The sequence below is a fragment of the Ambystoma mexicanum genome, chromosome 10, assembly GCF_040938575.1.
Source record: "Ambystoma mexicanum isolate Mex_15411 chromosome 10, UKY_AmexF1_1, whole genome shotgun sequence".
Lineage (NCBI taxonomy): Eukaryota > Metazoa > Chordata > Amphibia > Caudata > Ambystomatidae > Ambystoma > Ambystoma mexicanum.
In genome coordinates this window covers 1,280,893,981-1,280,909,329 of record NC_090932.1, presented here as the reverse complement: position 1 = coordinate 1,280,909,329, position 15,349 = coordinate 1,280,893,981, and the positions used below count along the sequence as shown (strand labels likewise).

The window sequence follows — 15,349 nt, the reverse complement described above, 5'->3', positions numbered from 1 at the left end:
TTAGGTGTATCTGTTGGGGCTCTGGCAAGTGCAGGGAGAGGCTGGTATGCAACGATATGTGCGCAGTGAGAACACGGTTCCTGCCGCGGGTCCAGTGTTTGGTGTCGCAGTGAATGGCACCTCCCGTTAGGGAGAATAATCAGAAATGTGCCAATTCCCTCCACCTTAGAGACCCCCAGCAACTCGGCTGAATTTTGAGGACTTGATTATTTTAACCTAGAGAGAGTGAGACCCTTTTTCCCACACGCTCATATATTTTAAATGTTATTTATGAACTGTGTTGCTTTTGGCTGTGGAGCCTGACAAACATCATAGGCATCATCTTTTACATTGTGTCACACAGCACCTTCAGTGCAGAGACACAGGTAAGTCTTTCAGATTTCCCAAAGGTTTAAATACCTTCTCTGGGATAAACTACTGTTTTCCCAGAGCACTAAAGTGAAATTGACTTTACTTACATGTGTAACTTTCTATACCCAGCACACACTATCTTACAATAGGGTGCTGGGGGGGTTACTTAGGATCCCCTTTAGTCTAGCTTCTCATGTAACATTTTTATGTTACCCTTTCCTCGATGAATGGCTGGTGGCAGTGCTTTACATTTAACTACCATGGTGTGCATTTACCGCGGACTGCGTTCGCAGCTGCAGTAAAGCACCCAAGGGTGCCATTTTTGTCAAAATGGCCCCGTTCTTCTTTTTTCGTCATTTCTTTGTGGAAAGGTGCTTCTTGAGATTTACTCTGCGTGCCAAACCAGGTTTGGTCCCTTTATTCGCTTTGATTTTTGCAGGATTCACAAGTGAAGCCCTCCTCTGGATCCAGGGAGTCTGGGGTGGGCAGGAAGTGAGGGAGGTGCCCAAAACTCCCTGTGCTTAGTCTCCTAGGAGACCTAAATGCACTCTGTAGTGATTGGCCGGCTGACTGTCCGGCAAGGAAAACCACCCTGCTGGGTGACTGTCAGCTAGGCTGGAATGAATGGGAGAGAACTGGATAAAAGGCAAGGCTTTTGGCTTGGAAGGCAGAGTCGAACACTGGACGAAGGAACCGAAGAACTTGAAGAGGGTGCCTGCTGCAACTCCTGGACCGTTGGTTTGCCCGGTGAAGCCCTGCTGCTGTGCCGAAACGCCAAATTCGTATCGACAGAAAAGCCCCTGCAAGGACGACTTCCCCCGTTGAGTTGGTGGGACCAATCAACTCTAAAGTAAGCAACCTGGACATTCTCTCAGAGCTGGTTGCATTTCCACAGAGTTGCTACTGGAAACCGAAACACCAGGGAGAGGAACACCAGATTCTGTGCATTGCTTTTAAGTTGGCCAAGAGCTCCAGGAAGATCCTCCCGACTCCCAGGAAGCACGACTGACCAAGCCTGAGCCACCTCAACAGAGTGCTGGACCCCAGAAGCAAGGAAAGTCCATCTCAACAGCCAGAAACCGCAGTGTTGCTATTTTCGGGGTTCGCAGGATCCTGAAACACTGAAGTTCCACTTGTTGGAAAGATTGCTGGTTGCGAGTGGGGACAGTCCCATTGCAGTGCAGGAGTCCCCCCGAAGTCCTCCCACTTGTCCCCATGACTGAGGCCCAGGAACAGTGAGATCTGCACAGGAACAGAAGTCATCTGCTGCACTTTTTCTTCAATACAAAGGTACTGTAAAGTCTGAGAGAACTTACCTCTTGTTGTGTAACTACACTTGTTCTTTGTTGGTGAGACTTGTTGTGGTTGCTCTGTAGAGTTGCTGATAGCTTATTTACCTCACAAGCCTAAACAGCTTGTGGCCCTACTTTGAATTCTTCTTTCTACAAAGACTTTTAAAACATTGTGCAAGACTTTGACTTACCTCTGAGAAGTGCTTCAGTGTCACCTACAATTTTGCTCAATTGACTTCGGCTTAGCCCGGCTCTTCTTCCCTCCGTGAATGTGTTTGGTCTTCCTTCCAGGAAAGGGTTAACTAACTTTGCACATTGGGGGGGTTTACAAAAGTACTTACCGGCTTTGAGAAAATTTGTGAGATCTCTTGTTATGTCATAGTCATCTTTTCTTTGGCAAACTCTTAAGTGTGTGTTTTGGAGTGTATTTCAGTCTAACTTTTCTATTGTTCCCTTCTGAAGAAGGCTTATTCTAACTGACTGATAAATTAATATTTTTCTATTCAAGAAACCTTGTGTGCAAGTGTTTATTTGAATACTTGTCACTGTGAATCTCTGTACAACTCCCCTACAGCTCACATTGACCCCTCTTGAGATACGCTTGGCTGATCACCACGCTACCAACCTGTGTAGTACAAGCTTATACCAAAGGTTGGGTTCCTATTGCCAGGACGTCAGGTTTGTTGTAGTGCACCCAAAGAGTACTGCATACAATCTTTGCCCAACACCTCCGTTCCACAGGTGAGGCGTAGGCAGTCACCAGCATTCTCGCCTCTTGTGTCCCTCTCAGCCTGCTTACCTTACCGGCTCAGTGTGCCGCTGCAGGACAGGCGCAGGCAAGCTAGGGTGGTGTTCGTTGTGGCGAGTCTCAGCAAGGGAAGCATCTCGTTCCCTACTACTGCTACAGGCCGAACGGGTGCCGGACAGTATCACCGACAGATTAGCGGTCCTCAGTCTGGGTGCTCCGCTACTTGTCAAGTGGCTTCAGTCGCCGTTGCACCTTGCTCCAGCCTTACTGTGTGGTGAAGTGATTGCTTCTGCGTCTTCCCATGGCCGTTTTCTCTCAGAGTCAGGCTCGCGCGTCGACACTGTTGTGCAGGTGAGGTTTAGTGGATGTGTGCTATAATTGGCAGGATACACAGTGATGAGGATCAATAATAGGATATAAGGTCGGAGCTCAGACGAAACACAGCCTCACTGCATGAGCACCAGGCCACGCCCTCCAGCAACTTTTCCTCCAGAGTTATGGACTTGCAAGCATTTTGCTTTTGAACCCGTCCTGAATTTTTACACTTGCATGGAAAAATCAGAACAGGTTAAAAAACAAAAGCTTACTGCTGCCTGATTAAAGATAAATGCTTTGAGAATTTTGGGTCCGTCTACGCTTATGCCCTTACATTCAATGAAAAACTAATGGCAAAAACAGAAATGCAAGTAGTTTGTAGACTAATAGGAGCACTGTGGATAGCATGTGCATGTCATACATGGATCCCCTTGCTAGAAAAATCGTGAACACTTATGGGCAAGTTAAGTAAAATAGTTACAATATTAAAAAGCAACCACTAGATAGTGGATTATGTACAACACGTCAATCTAAAAGAGATTCACATACTGCAAAAATTCTTCATTATCCAAATCTGGCTAAAAATGTGCAACATTATGGTACGCCGGCAATGCTCAAATATTAAAAAAGTTATCCAAACAACGCAAAACTGCCATTTTGAATGTGTTTGGCTCTGTTATCAGACTGGAATACCTGTTTACCACATGCATCCCAACACATGTCACTACACTAGAAGTATTACAACTGCTCCGATTACTAATTTTAATTCAGGTGTACTCTATAAGAACTAGTTTCAATTTTGAGCTAAATTTTGCGTGACAAATTAGTTACTGCTGTACGTTTCTGCCCAAGAATCTCCTTTGGCTCGGGGCAGCATTTGGCCATTTTCCCAAGTACAATCGTGTTTCATCAAATAGGACAGATGCTAGGGCAGAAACAAATCCTTTCCTCTGGAGTGAGCACCCCTAGTATTCTTGCTGGTTATTACGCTGCCCTGGCTTATTTTTGTCAACAGTGAGGCTTTTCCTTTTCACATCGTACATATCTGGATTCTGTAAAATGTTCTGTAAAATCTTCAGGTATTCCATTTCTGCCTCCTTTCTGCCAGGGAAAGAGAACAAACAGTTGGTTGGTCTTACATGCTTTACTTCTCAGCGTTAAAGTAAATTTTTCTTACAGGTCTATATTATTGGCATTAATCTAAAAACAAATGCAATACAGAACTAGAGGGGCACAGAGATGTTACCTAAACATATGTTGTGATGTCTGTTATAGCACAGGCACAACTTCTTAATGCAAGTGTTCCTCAAGATTGAGGTCTACATTTCCATCACACTATACATTTTGCAAATAAGATATTGAAATGTTTTTGTTGAATATATGTGAATGAAGTGCTGAGTAAAAGCCCACCCCTAGATTCTAGGTTAAGTATTTTCCTTTCTTTTCACCTTGCTTCATTAATCAGATTTATTCTGGAAGTAAACGCTCCTACATCCTTAACATGGGTTGCCGGAGGGAAGTGGTAAACAGGGTATTGCAACTGTTATGAAAGGGGGTCTTTGCTTCAGATTCGCCCTGCAGCATAAAAAACTACGCTTTTTACTCTTTCAGACATTGCTCTGGATTCAAGAATGTGTGTATTGTTGCTTTGAAGATGGATCCATTCACAGTTACATTATTTTGCATTCTTAACTGGTTATGACCTGGAATAACCCTTAGAAAAGGGGTGCCTACATGGAACTCAAGTAACCCCCACCAGCTAAATATGGCTACTAGACCTACCGAATGGCTATTTCTCAGTAGAGTACATTTTACCAAGAGCATGCGGCTGATCATTCAGAATCCATCCCTCTAAAGCAGAGGACAAATAGTTTGATTTTTACCACCATCTCACCTCCAGAAAGACTGAAAAAGTCACTGTTTTAAAAAGGTGTGGAATCGTGAATTATTGTATAAACACTGAAGTAATCATGGGGCACTTCGAAGAATAGCATTAGACTATATGTGTAAATATTTGAGCTTAGAACCTTAAAATGAACTCCAGTTGGGAGATATTTTACAGCAAAAAGTGATTCCCCAGACAGACATGGGTCGATTCCAGATCTATTATTCACGCTGTAATTCAGCGGTCCTCGCCTTAATGTCAAGCTTCCTGAAATCCACTCATTTTTGTAACGTCTTAAAAAATGTCTTCCAAGCGTCAAACATCGGTTTTAATTTTTCATCCCAAAGTGGTACATTTGAGGTTTCGTTTTGGGGGGTAATTTGCTGTCATATGCGAAGTGCCACCCAGGATTACTTCAATAATTCTAATAAAATATGATGCATGCCACCACCTCATTAATCTTTAAGATGCAACTTTCCTTTCTTCAGAATTTGCAGGACCCATTGTGGTTTATGTGCCATGTAAATTCCAGACAAACTACAGTGTCCAGCTTGGGTCGGTCTGTAGCCTGGCAGGCAGGATATGGTTGTCATGACTTCACCACCATTGCCTGTATGCAGAGCAAGGTGAACACACACTATACAATGTTCAGCAGCTCATAAATCACAGGTGAATGGATGGAGGGCCTCACACCAAGGGATAGGCCTAGATTCCTTCCAGTTCATTACACTGTGATGTGTATACCTCAGAAGTTAAAACGTTTGGCTAGTCCTAGCAATATTGAACACAAGGACACACACAAGACAGAGCAATCCTAGACAAGTCCCTGATAGAAGGAATATTTTATTAACAGTAATAGTGTTTTTGCTGCTCCTATCCATTTTAAGGTCTCACGCTATGCATAGTCTGCCATCTGGACGGTGCCCGCAGAATTACATGTAGATTATTAAACTTAAACAGCAGTGTCAACAAGTGTTTCAGTGACCTGCACACCCGCAAGAAACGACAGAATATGGCACTACCTGATCAAACAGGTGAGTCTACAACAAATTGCCATCCTAGCTTCTAGGAGATTTAACATTCTTTGGATTTTAAAACTGTGACAGTCATATCTTGTCACAAATCTGATGCTTGTATTAGATGGCGGTTTGTTTTTGGAGGTTGTAGTGTGAGTCTGGTCAAGAAGCATTGACATCTACTTCTGATTGATTAAGACATTAGGGCCCATTTGAACAGTTACCCATCATTGTCATTCCACAGAGCTCCCACCCTGCTGGTAATATCGAGTCCCTCTTTCATGCCATCGAACATTATCCCAAATGTAGACTGACTTACTAAGGCCAGATTTGTTGGTTTTTCGAAGCGTGGGATGGGTTCAATGTGTGCTTTTGCTATGAATACACAGAAGAACAAGTTACTTTCTTACCTGGTAACGTTCTTTCGATGGGATGGTCCGACAACGTATTCCATATCTATGACAGGTAATTTCCACAGCTGTGCTGCTTCGGAAAATCTTTGGCGTCTGCGTCCTGCGTCGATGACGTCGATGCGCCGTCCCCGAGGACCTCCTCCGACGGCCGACGTCACCCGATGTGATAAGTACGACACACGACGCCCATAGCCTCAGTTATAGTTTTTTCCCAGAACGTGTGCCACCACTTTTCTGCCAGTCAGACACACAAGGCCTTGCGGAACGCAAGCTGCAATCGCAAAAGAAATTCTGCAGCGGGGAAGGCAAGGAGGGAGCGATATGGAATACGTCGTCGGACCATCCCATCGAAAGAACGTTACCAGGTAAGAAAGTAACTTGTTCTTCGAAGGGATTGGGTCCTCCGACGTATTCCATATCTATGACAGACTCCCAAAGCAGTACCAAGCAAGGAGGTGGGAAAGAATTTAGAATACAAATTTAGCATGCCCAATCAAATTGCAGAATAGAGAACTGCCTTGCCAAAGGCCAGATCTTGCCCCCTGATGGAATCGAGGCAATAGTGACGTACAAAAGTATGTACTGAAGCCCAGGAGGCTGCATCACAGATGTGACGAATAGAAACTCCCCTCTGCAGAGCAGTAGACGCAGCCACTCCTCTGGTAGAATGGGCCCGCAAGCCAGCCGGAGGGTCCTTACCCGCCAAGCGGTAACACTCGGAGATAGCTAAAATAATCCAACGAGACAAAGTCTGTTTCGTCACAGCTTGTCCCAAACGCTTTCCAGCGTAACCAATGAAATGTTGATCGTCCACTCTGACCCGGGACATGCGCGAGATATAAAAGCTCAACGCTCTCCTAGGATCAAGCCTATGGAGCCTCTCCTCTTCCTTACCAGGATGTGGAGGAGGATAGAACGCCGGAAGAACAACCTTCTGGCTCAAATGAAATTCCGAAACCACCTTCGGAAGAAAAGAAGGACGAACTCTAAGGACAACCCTGTCCTTGTGAAATACAGTGAAGGGTGGCTAAACTGAAAGTGCCTGTAACTCACTCACTCTGCGAGTGGAAGTAACCGCAAATAAAAACACAGTTTTCAGAGTTAACAGCCTCAAAGGGCAAGAATGTAAAGGCTCAAACGGAGCACCCATAAGAAACTTAAGAACAAGGTTCAAATCCCAACCTGGCACCAAAAAAGGTGACGGAGGGAACACATTAGTGAGCCCTTTCAAAAACTGCGAAATTAAAGGAATCTTAAAATAGGAACACTCTTCAGACGAGCGCTTAAATATGGACAGCGCCGCCAGGTAACCTTTAATGGTCCCCACTTGCAAGCCCCTGTGGGCCAAAGAAAGCAAAAAAGACAAAACCATGGGAATGTCGCATTCAAAAGGATCATTCTGAACTCTGCACCAGTCGCAGAACTTTCTCCAACGGCAACGGTACAGAGACTTAGTTGCCGGCCGCCTGGCCGAGAGCGACACCTCCATCACGTCTTCAGGGAAGTCCCAATCCTTATACCTCAACCTTTCAGAAGCCAAGCGTGAAGATTGAGGGATCTGACCTCTGGATGGAGAACCTGACCCCCCTCCCGTGAGAGCAGATCGTCTCGGTAGGGAAGACGATGTGGAGGGCAGATGGACAAGTCTAGAAGGTCCGGGTACCACGTCCTCCGGGCCCACGCCGGAGCAATGAGGATCATCCGGGAACCGAACCTCCATAATCTCCGCAAAATTTGCGGGATGACGGAGACTGGGGGAAATGCGTACAGCAGTGGGAATGACCACTCCACCACGAACGCTTCTCCTAAGGCTCCTTTTGGAGGAAATTCCCGCGAGCAAAACCTTTCGCACTTCCGGTTGACACTGGAGGCGAAGAGATCCACTTGAGGGGCTCCCACTGGTGAGAGATCGTGCTATGCCTGCTCAGAGCGCCCGCCGTCTCGTTGTCGTCTCCGGCCAGATGAACTGCCGAAATCGAAACTTCCTGCTGGATGGCCCAGAACTGCATCGCCTCCCTGCACAGCGGAAGTGACCCTGCCCCCCCCTTTTTGTTGAGGTAGTGCATGGCCACCATGTTGTCCGTCAGAATCAGGACACTCATCCCGCGCACAGTCGGCAGAAAAGCCTTCAGGGCTAGCCTGACGGCCCTCAGCTCCAACAGACTGATATGGAGTCTGGACTCCGACGGAGACCAACGACCGCTGACTGTCAGCTCGTTGGCATGAGCTCCCCATCCCATGAGGGATGCGTCCGTCACGATCGTCACCTCCGGCCAGGGCAGCCAAAATGGGGCATCCTTCATCAGATTTCCCTCGACGGCCCACCACAGAAGGTCCCGGGCTACCGAGGGCGGCACCTGAACAGGGTCCGACAGCCTGCCGGAGGACTGAGACCACTGGAGCTTGAGTGCCCACTGCAAAGATCTCATCCGCAGACGAGCCTCTGGCACCAGAAGAATGCAGGATGCCATGAGGCCGAGCAGTCTCAAGAACTCGGACGCTGGGAGAGTCTGGGCAAACTGAAACTTGTGCACCATCTGCTGAATGTGAAGAGCCCTCACCTGAGGAGGAAAACACTGCCCCAGGGACGTGTCGAGCACTGCTCCGATGTACTGGAGCCGCTGCGTTGGTGTCAAATGGGACTTCTTCAAATTGAGGGAGAAGCCCAGCCTGTGAAGGGAGTGGCAGGTGACAGACAGATGATCCAGGACTTGCTCGGGAGAGCTCCCCCTGATCAACCAATCGTCCAGGTAGGGGTAGACGTGAATCCCCCCTTTCATGAGATGCGCTGCCACCACCACCATCAGCTTGGTGAAAACCCTCGGGGCGGAGGTCAAGCCTGGGCGCCGACGGCGTTGACGACCTCCTCGAAGACGGAACCTCGAGAGTAATCGTAGACGACCTCGGCGCCACAGGCGTCGACGTCTTCTTCGAAGACGTCACAGGATCACGCGGTTTCGAGCGCGTCGAGGACCGGGACCTGGAACGGGCATGGCGAGAACGGCTACCCTTGTCCGAGCGGGACCTCTCCCGCGAGCCGTGCCGACCACCCGAGCCCAAAGGCATACGGGCGGTGTCTCTCGACCAGTGCCGACCGACCCCACTCGGAGGCGCAGACGGACCAGTGCCCTGCGATTCCAGAATCGCTAGCATCTGCTTCCCGAAGGAAGCCCATTCCTCCGCTGTCGCTTGCATGGAGGGATAAGCGACCCGCCGACGGGCGGAGTCCTCGCAAGAGGACGGGGAAGGCGACCTATGCCGGCGCTTCCTGGAATGCCTAGAAGAGGTGGAGGAGTGGCGAGACCCACTCCTGGAAGGAGACCCACCGGACTTCCGACGACGACGCGGAGACTCACCCCTCGAGTCATCGGTCGAAAGCCCCATAGACCTCGACTTCCGGGGCTTAGACACCCGACCTACCGACAGTTTCTTCTTGCGTTCTCGCAAGGCCTTCGCAGTGAGCGACTAGCAGTCGACACAGTTGTCTGTATCGTGGGCCTCCCCGAGGCACCAGAGGCAGGCGTTGTGCGAGTCCGTGACCGACATCTTGGACCCACAGTCCCCGCAGTTCTTGAAGCCCGGACGCGGGGTCGAAGATGAAAAAGACATCGCCACAAACAAACCGAACAGGTTCAACGAACCGAGAAAGAAAACAGTAACTCCAACGAGTCGAGGCATACCGAGATTCACGAAGCGAACACGTTCGCAGAAAAAACGGAACTGAGGCTATGGGCGTCGTGCGTCCTACTTATCACATCGGGTGACGTCGGCCGTCGGAGGAGGTCCTCGGGGACGGCGCATCAATGTCATCGACGCAGGACGCAGACGCCAAAGATTTTCCGAAGCAGCACAGCTGTGGACATTACCGGTCATAGATATGGAATACGTCGGAGGACCCAATCCCCTCGAATGTGCATTTAAAAAACAAAAAAAAAAAATTGTAAAAAAAGTGTGCTATTCATGAACATATAAACTGCGGCACAAATTACGTGATCTATGCAATTGTATGCCTTTGTGAAAAAAACATCTATTTTGGAAGTACTATCAGTAGTTTTCAGTCTCTGATGGACAAGAAATCTCCCAAAAGGGAGAAACATTGGGAAGACTGGTACTGTCCCTAGTAGAAGCGCCACTTAGGACTCTGGTATTTTGAAGGGCTGCGTCAGATACTACTACTGGTTGCCCGAGTGGTCTACTGTCCAACAAGTGTATAAGGGTATCCTCATTGGCCTCAGTTCTATTTCTCTGTGGGATTAATGCTTCAAAGACATTAAGGCATCTGGCGGTTTAGTCTTTTCCCATAAAGTCTCACCTTTGCTTTGCTCCTAACCCACCTCCCCTCCCAAGGGATAGAGAACATTTTCTGGGGTTACTTTCTCAACGTATGGACTCTCAGGGTAAGCGCCTTTACCTTCCCTAAAGGTCTCATGGGAGAGAGGTTCCCATAAGGTTTTGTACCCTATACTCCCCATTAACTTATCCCTTTTGATCTTAACTGAGGTTGAAGACAAATTTAAAAGAGCACACTTCAATTGGTCTCCACAGGAAAGGGGAGGATGTATCTTCAACTCTCTTTCTCTGCGGGACATAATATCACTGGAACAGCTGGTGGGGGAGCTTATCTGTAAAACTAAAGAGATTATTGCCTTGCCTCTCCCCTGCACCAGATAATCTTGGGGACAAAAAAAGGAGGCAAATGTTCCCCTCTATGGTCTTCCTTATGGGGAGAACAGCCTGTGAGGACAATGAATGGAAGGTAACCTCTACCCTATAGCCTACATGGCTGTGGGGTCTATGGTCGTGTAAATGACCCACTGGTGGAAAAGATGATGTTGGTCACTTCTTTTCCGGGACCCTTTATCTTTATCAGGGGGCTAGAGATCAAGGGACTTTGTTTACTATTCCTGTGGGATTCCCAGTTTGGGAAAACTGAGCCTGATCCCAGGGACGTCATTTAAACCAAAATGCAGGTGGTAGCAGAAGAGACAACACATGCCCCTTTACCTCCCTGATGACCTCACAGGAAGAGATGTCATTTGACCACACACCCAAGTGACATCACATGAAGCGGTGTAATGTCACTTGATCCAAGAAGTGATGCCACACAACCTTTCACCCCATGACATCACTGTAAGTGGTATCCCATAGCATTGTCCCTCAGTGCACTAAGAAAAATATGGTTACGGTACCCACCAAACCTTTTTCGTATTCTGCACCTGTTAGATATATTATTTCCCTTTTGAGAAGAGGGCCGTGGTTTTTTGAACTGGTGCTGCTACAATTAAGCCAAGAAATAAATGTATTTGCGGTGCACAATATATATGGTATCTATTGTTTTTATATTGGAATCACTTCTTGGAAAAGTATGATTGAATGATTAGCCCAGGATCACACATTTGTCAAGTGGTGAAATTAGGACATAAGCACACTCTTCCATTTAAACACGTGGCCAACCAATGATTCAAACCTGCAAAGAGCAGGCTTGCCCAACATCCGAGTCAAACGCTCTAAGCCATCAGCTATTCAACCATACAAGGTATATAACAAGAGAAACAGACAACGTTACCTGCGCGTGTCCATTATTATGCACACACATGCAGTTTATCATTATACAAGACGTGAAGAAACTCCTATTACAAACCAACCCGTTTTGTATGTCAAACGACCAGATTTTCCCTAAATAAACTAGACAGTTGGATGAAGGATTTGTTGTGACTGTTGAATTGGCATTTGATAAGGCACAGATTGGGTAGCTGACGAGCAGTGTGGGGGTTTACAGAATCACATGTGCTCAGCATACCTCCAATGAACCAAACATCCACCTTATCAGAAGATGGACGAGATACAAAAAATGAACAAGCAATAGCACAGGAATCCTCTGTCAAATTAAGTAGGCGACTGCCGTAGACTGCACTTCCGCCGCACATTCAATGGTAAGCCATTGATCAATTTCCCCATCATTGCAGTCTGCTTCCATCCCCGACTAATAAAGAGCTTCGCATATTAAATGTCCTTGAAACTGCAAAGGGGCATGTTAAAAAAGGTATTAGACCCTCGCCCGTCCTTCAAATGAAGCGGGGTGGTGTCTGTGACACTGAATAACTGGCGTAAGCCTCGCGTTGACTCTGGTGGAGATGGAGGAGCAACGACTGCAAAGACTCAATGAGCTTGAGGGCGCCCATGCCCACCCAGTGCCGACCCTGCAGCCTTGTTGGGTAAAGGATTCGAAATTAGGCCCAGCAGTCTGAACACAGTTCTCACACTGAGCGCTTATTTACCAAACAAATCTGTTCATTTTAGATGAATACATATTTTAGTTATGCACGTTAACGACTGAGGTACATATTTAACATGTTCCTGGTTAATCGCTAATTTAGCACCAACCTAAGTAAAGATTTTACAGACTGATGTTTTCATCAAACTCCAATTGAATTAATTTCCCGTTGGGAAGCTGTGCTCTCCCAAAATGCAATATGGTTGCATGATGGGCGTGGAAGTGGAGTGGACGGAGGGAAAGGAGGAGTGACGAGAAGGGAGAGTCAGTGAGAGAGAGAGAGAGAGAGAGAGAGAGAGAGAGAGAGAGAGAGAGAGAGAGAGAGAGAGTCAGTGAGAGAGAGAGAGAGTCAGTGAGAGAGAGAGAGAGAGAGAGAGAGGGGACACAGAGTGAGAGGCAAAGAGTAACGAGTAAGCGAAAAATTGGTATTGTTTAATTTGGTTAGGTGTTCAATGAAAATGGTTTTAAATAAAAATGAAAAAGTGTGCGTGAGAGATCGTGGGAGAAAGGCAGGGGGTAGAGAGAGGGTGAGTGACGGAGGGTTAAAGTGGGATACAAGGGGGACACAGGGTCTCCCTTGCCTCTCTCGCACCACTTATTCCTCGAACTATCTATCATACGACAGAAATGACAAGATTCATGTACCAGTGCCAAACGTATAATCAGTGATGCTGGGGACCAATGTTTTTAGCTGCTCTGAAAGCAGGCCGCTGAGACATCTCTCTTTACTTCCACTGGGGGCGCGCTGCTGCCTATGTGCAGAACCAGGGCTAGGTCAGCTGAAGATGCCCTCCCCCTTCTCCTACGGCAGCTGCAATAGGTGACACTAGAATTTGCAAAAGGCACTCTCTTGAATGGGAAGGGTCCCCAGTCTGGGCGTTGCGTTACTTTTATCTTGTGGCCAGTGACCAGCTGACGGGGCAGTAAATGTCCCACAAGAACATTCCTCGTCACCACACGGTAAGAAAAGCATTTCAGTGAAGCTGGATCAGGGTGGGCCCCTGCAGCCGGCTTGAGAGGCTCTGGTCAAGCCATTGCCCACTCTTGGTTACATAGTGAGCAATACTGGGTGAAGGAATGACCAGGCGGTACCGGGTAAATGGGATTTAAGGGAGCTAGTAGCTTACTGTTCAGGCATCAGGAAGTAGACACAGGCAACTGAGTAAATATGGGGGTCAATAACGTTTTACAAAAAAAAAAGAAGGGTGGAAAAAGGCCCAACTTTCCCTATGCTCTGGAGGAATTTCCCTACCTAAATGAAACTAATAATATTCTGTGTTAGGAAGTCCACAGCAAATGGCTGTCTAAAACCTATACTGGAGCTCACAACTACTTAAATACAATGGCCCTCATTACGACCCTGGCGGAAATCGTGGCGCAATATGCACCATGGAGCACGGCGGAAAGCTGCCGATAGCGCCATGGGGGTTGGCGGATTTACCGCCCCATTCCGACCTTGGCGGGGCGGTAAATCCCCATTCCCCATTTTACCCTTCCCCATTCCCATTTTTGCCCCATAGGGTATAATGGGAGTGGGGAAGGCGTTAATTGCGCCACCGTAAAATACGGTGGCGTAATTAACAACAAGGTCCCGTAGCGCCATGGATTTCTCCGCCCGGAAAAACCAGGCGGAAAACGCTCCATGGCGCTACGGGAACTCGTAGTAGGGCGGACGGGTCCGCCGCGAATAACGCTGGCGTAAACCCACTCCGCCAGGGTCGTAATGAGGCCCAATGTCTCCGTCTTCGGTTCCGGAAGCTCCTCAAGACCTCCCTCTTTGCTTCTGCCTTTGCCCCTCTTCTCCCCTGCTAATCTGCTTTCTCTCTCGGCACTGTTGCACCTGGCCACCCTCTGTCCTTTGGGCCCAGGTACCTGCTCCCCCTGCCACCCTTGTAGACTGTCTACTGGCAAGCCCTTGCACTGGGGCCTGTAACTGTACCCATACAGCCCCCCCATTCTTCTTCTGCACTTATCAGATACACCCTATCTGACTAACCTTCACTTTGCCACTCACAGGCTGTACTACCACAGTTTTTTGATCACCTTTTGTATTTATTTATTTACTTATTATTTATCTTGTTCTCTCCTATGCTCTGTACTTTCCAATTTCTCCCCCCTCCCATGCACTTCCCCCTTTTCCTTTCCCTTCCCCATGCACTTGCACGTTCTCAATGTCACTGGGCCTAGTAAGCTCGTTCTTTTTGTTTTTCTCCCCTGTTCCCCTTCCTTTGCCTGGTCGCGCTCTGAAACACCTGTGTACAAGCGCGATTTAAATAAAATATATCAATGTGCAGGGATTCAGCATCAAAATGAGAAGTGTCAAAATAAAAATTCAGAGCTTCTTCCAGCTCCTGGTTAGAAAAGGGGAGGTTTTGCCTTCCCCAATGTGAGGGATAGTTCCCTGTCAAAAAGGGGGGGGCCCCTTCCCCAACTTTCAAGTCTTCCAATGTTCCAAAACACCACATTTCCCAGCTTTCTGGTGGATTTGCCTTTTATCGATTTCACCAATATCACAAAGTTTGCTTCTTCATTTCAGTTCACCCAGGTTCTCCTTGAGAGTCAAACAGAGGCTTTAAAGTGGTTTTTCCTTTAAATGGGTGTATTCGGTCTAGGCGCAGTTGTCGGGCCATGCGGTCCACCCATTACAGGTCACACAACCGACACACCTTACTTGCTTCTTCACAGTAACACTGCCACTGTTTCAGCTTCACAGTGGTAGGAACAAGTTACTTACCTGCTCATCCTGTACATGCTCATGAATATTCCCCGTCGTCAGGCTGGGAAACCTCGGTAAAGAAAAAATCAGTATCTGGTTCGTTTCTGATCTGTCTTTCTTAGTAGTAACCAATCACTGGTCTCTGGGTCATACTGCCCCCAGCCAATGACTGCCCTCTCCCTAAGCCCCGCCCCTGGCAGCCATCCTCAGATTTGGTAGCACGCAAAGTGGCAGTATGACCAAGTGAAGAGCCACAGAGGGGAAGGAGGGAGGGTTCGCATGTGAATCCATGCCAGACCCATGCTGGTGAACAACAGTTACAGGTAAGTAACTTGTTCC

The 15,349-nt window shown here is 47.6% G+C and overlaps 1 protein-coding gene across 3 annotated transcripts in view; it reads right to left on the bottom strand.

Annotated features, from left to right (window-relative positions):
* Nucleotides 1-15,349, bottom strand: part of NF2 (NF2, moesin-ezrin-radixin like (MERLIN) tumor suppressor) — an 855,245-nt gene that overhangs the window by 589,958 nt on the left and 249,938 nt on the right. The window lies entirely within an intron of this gene.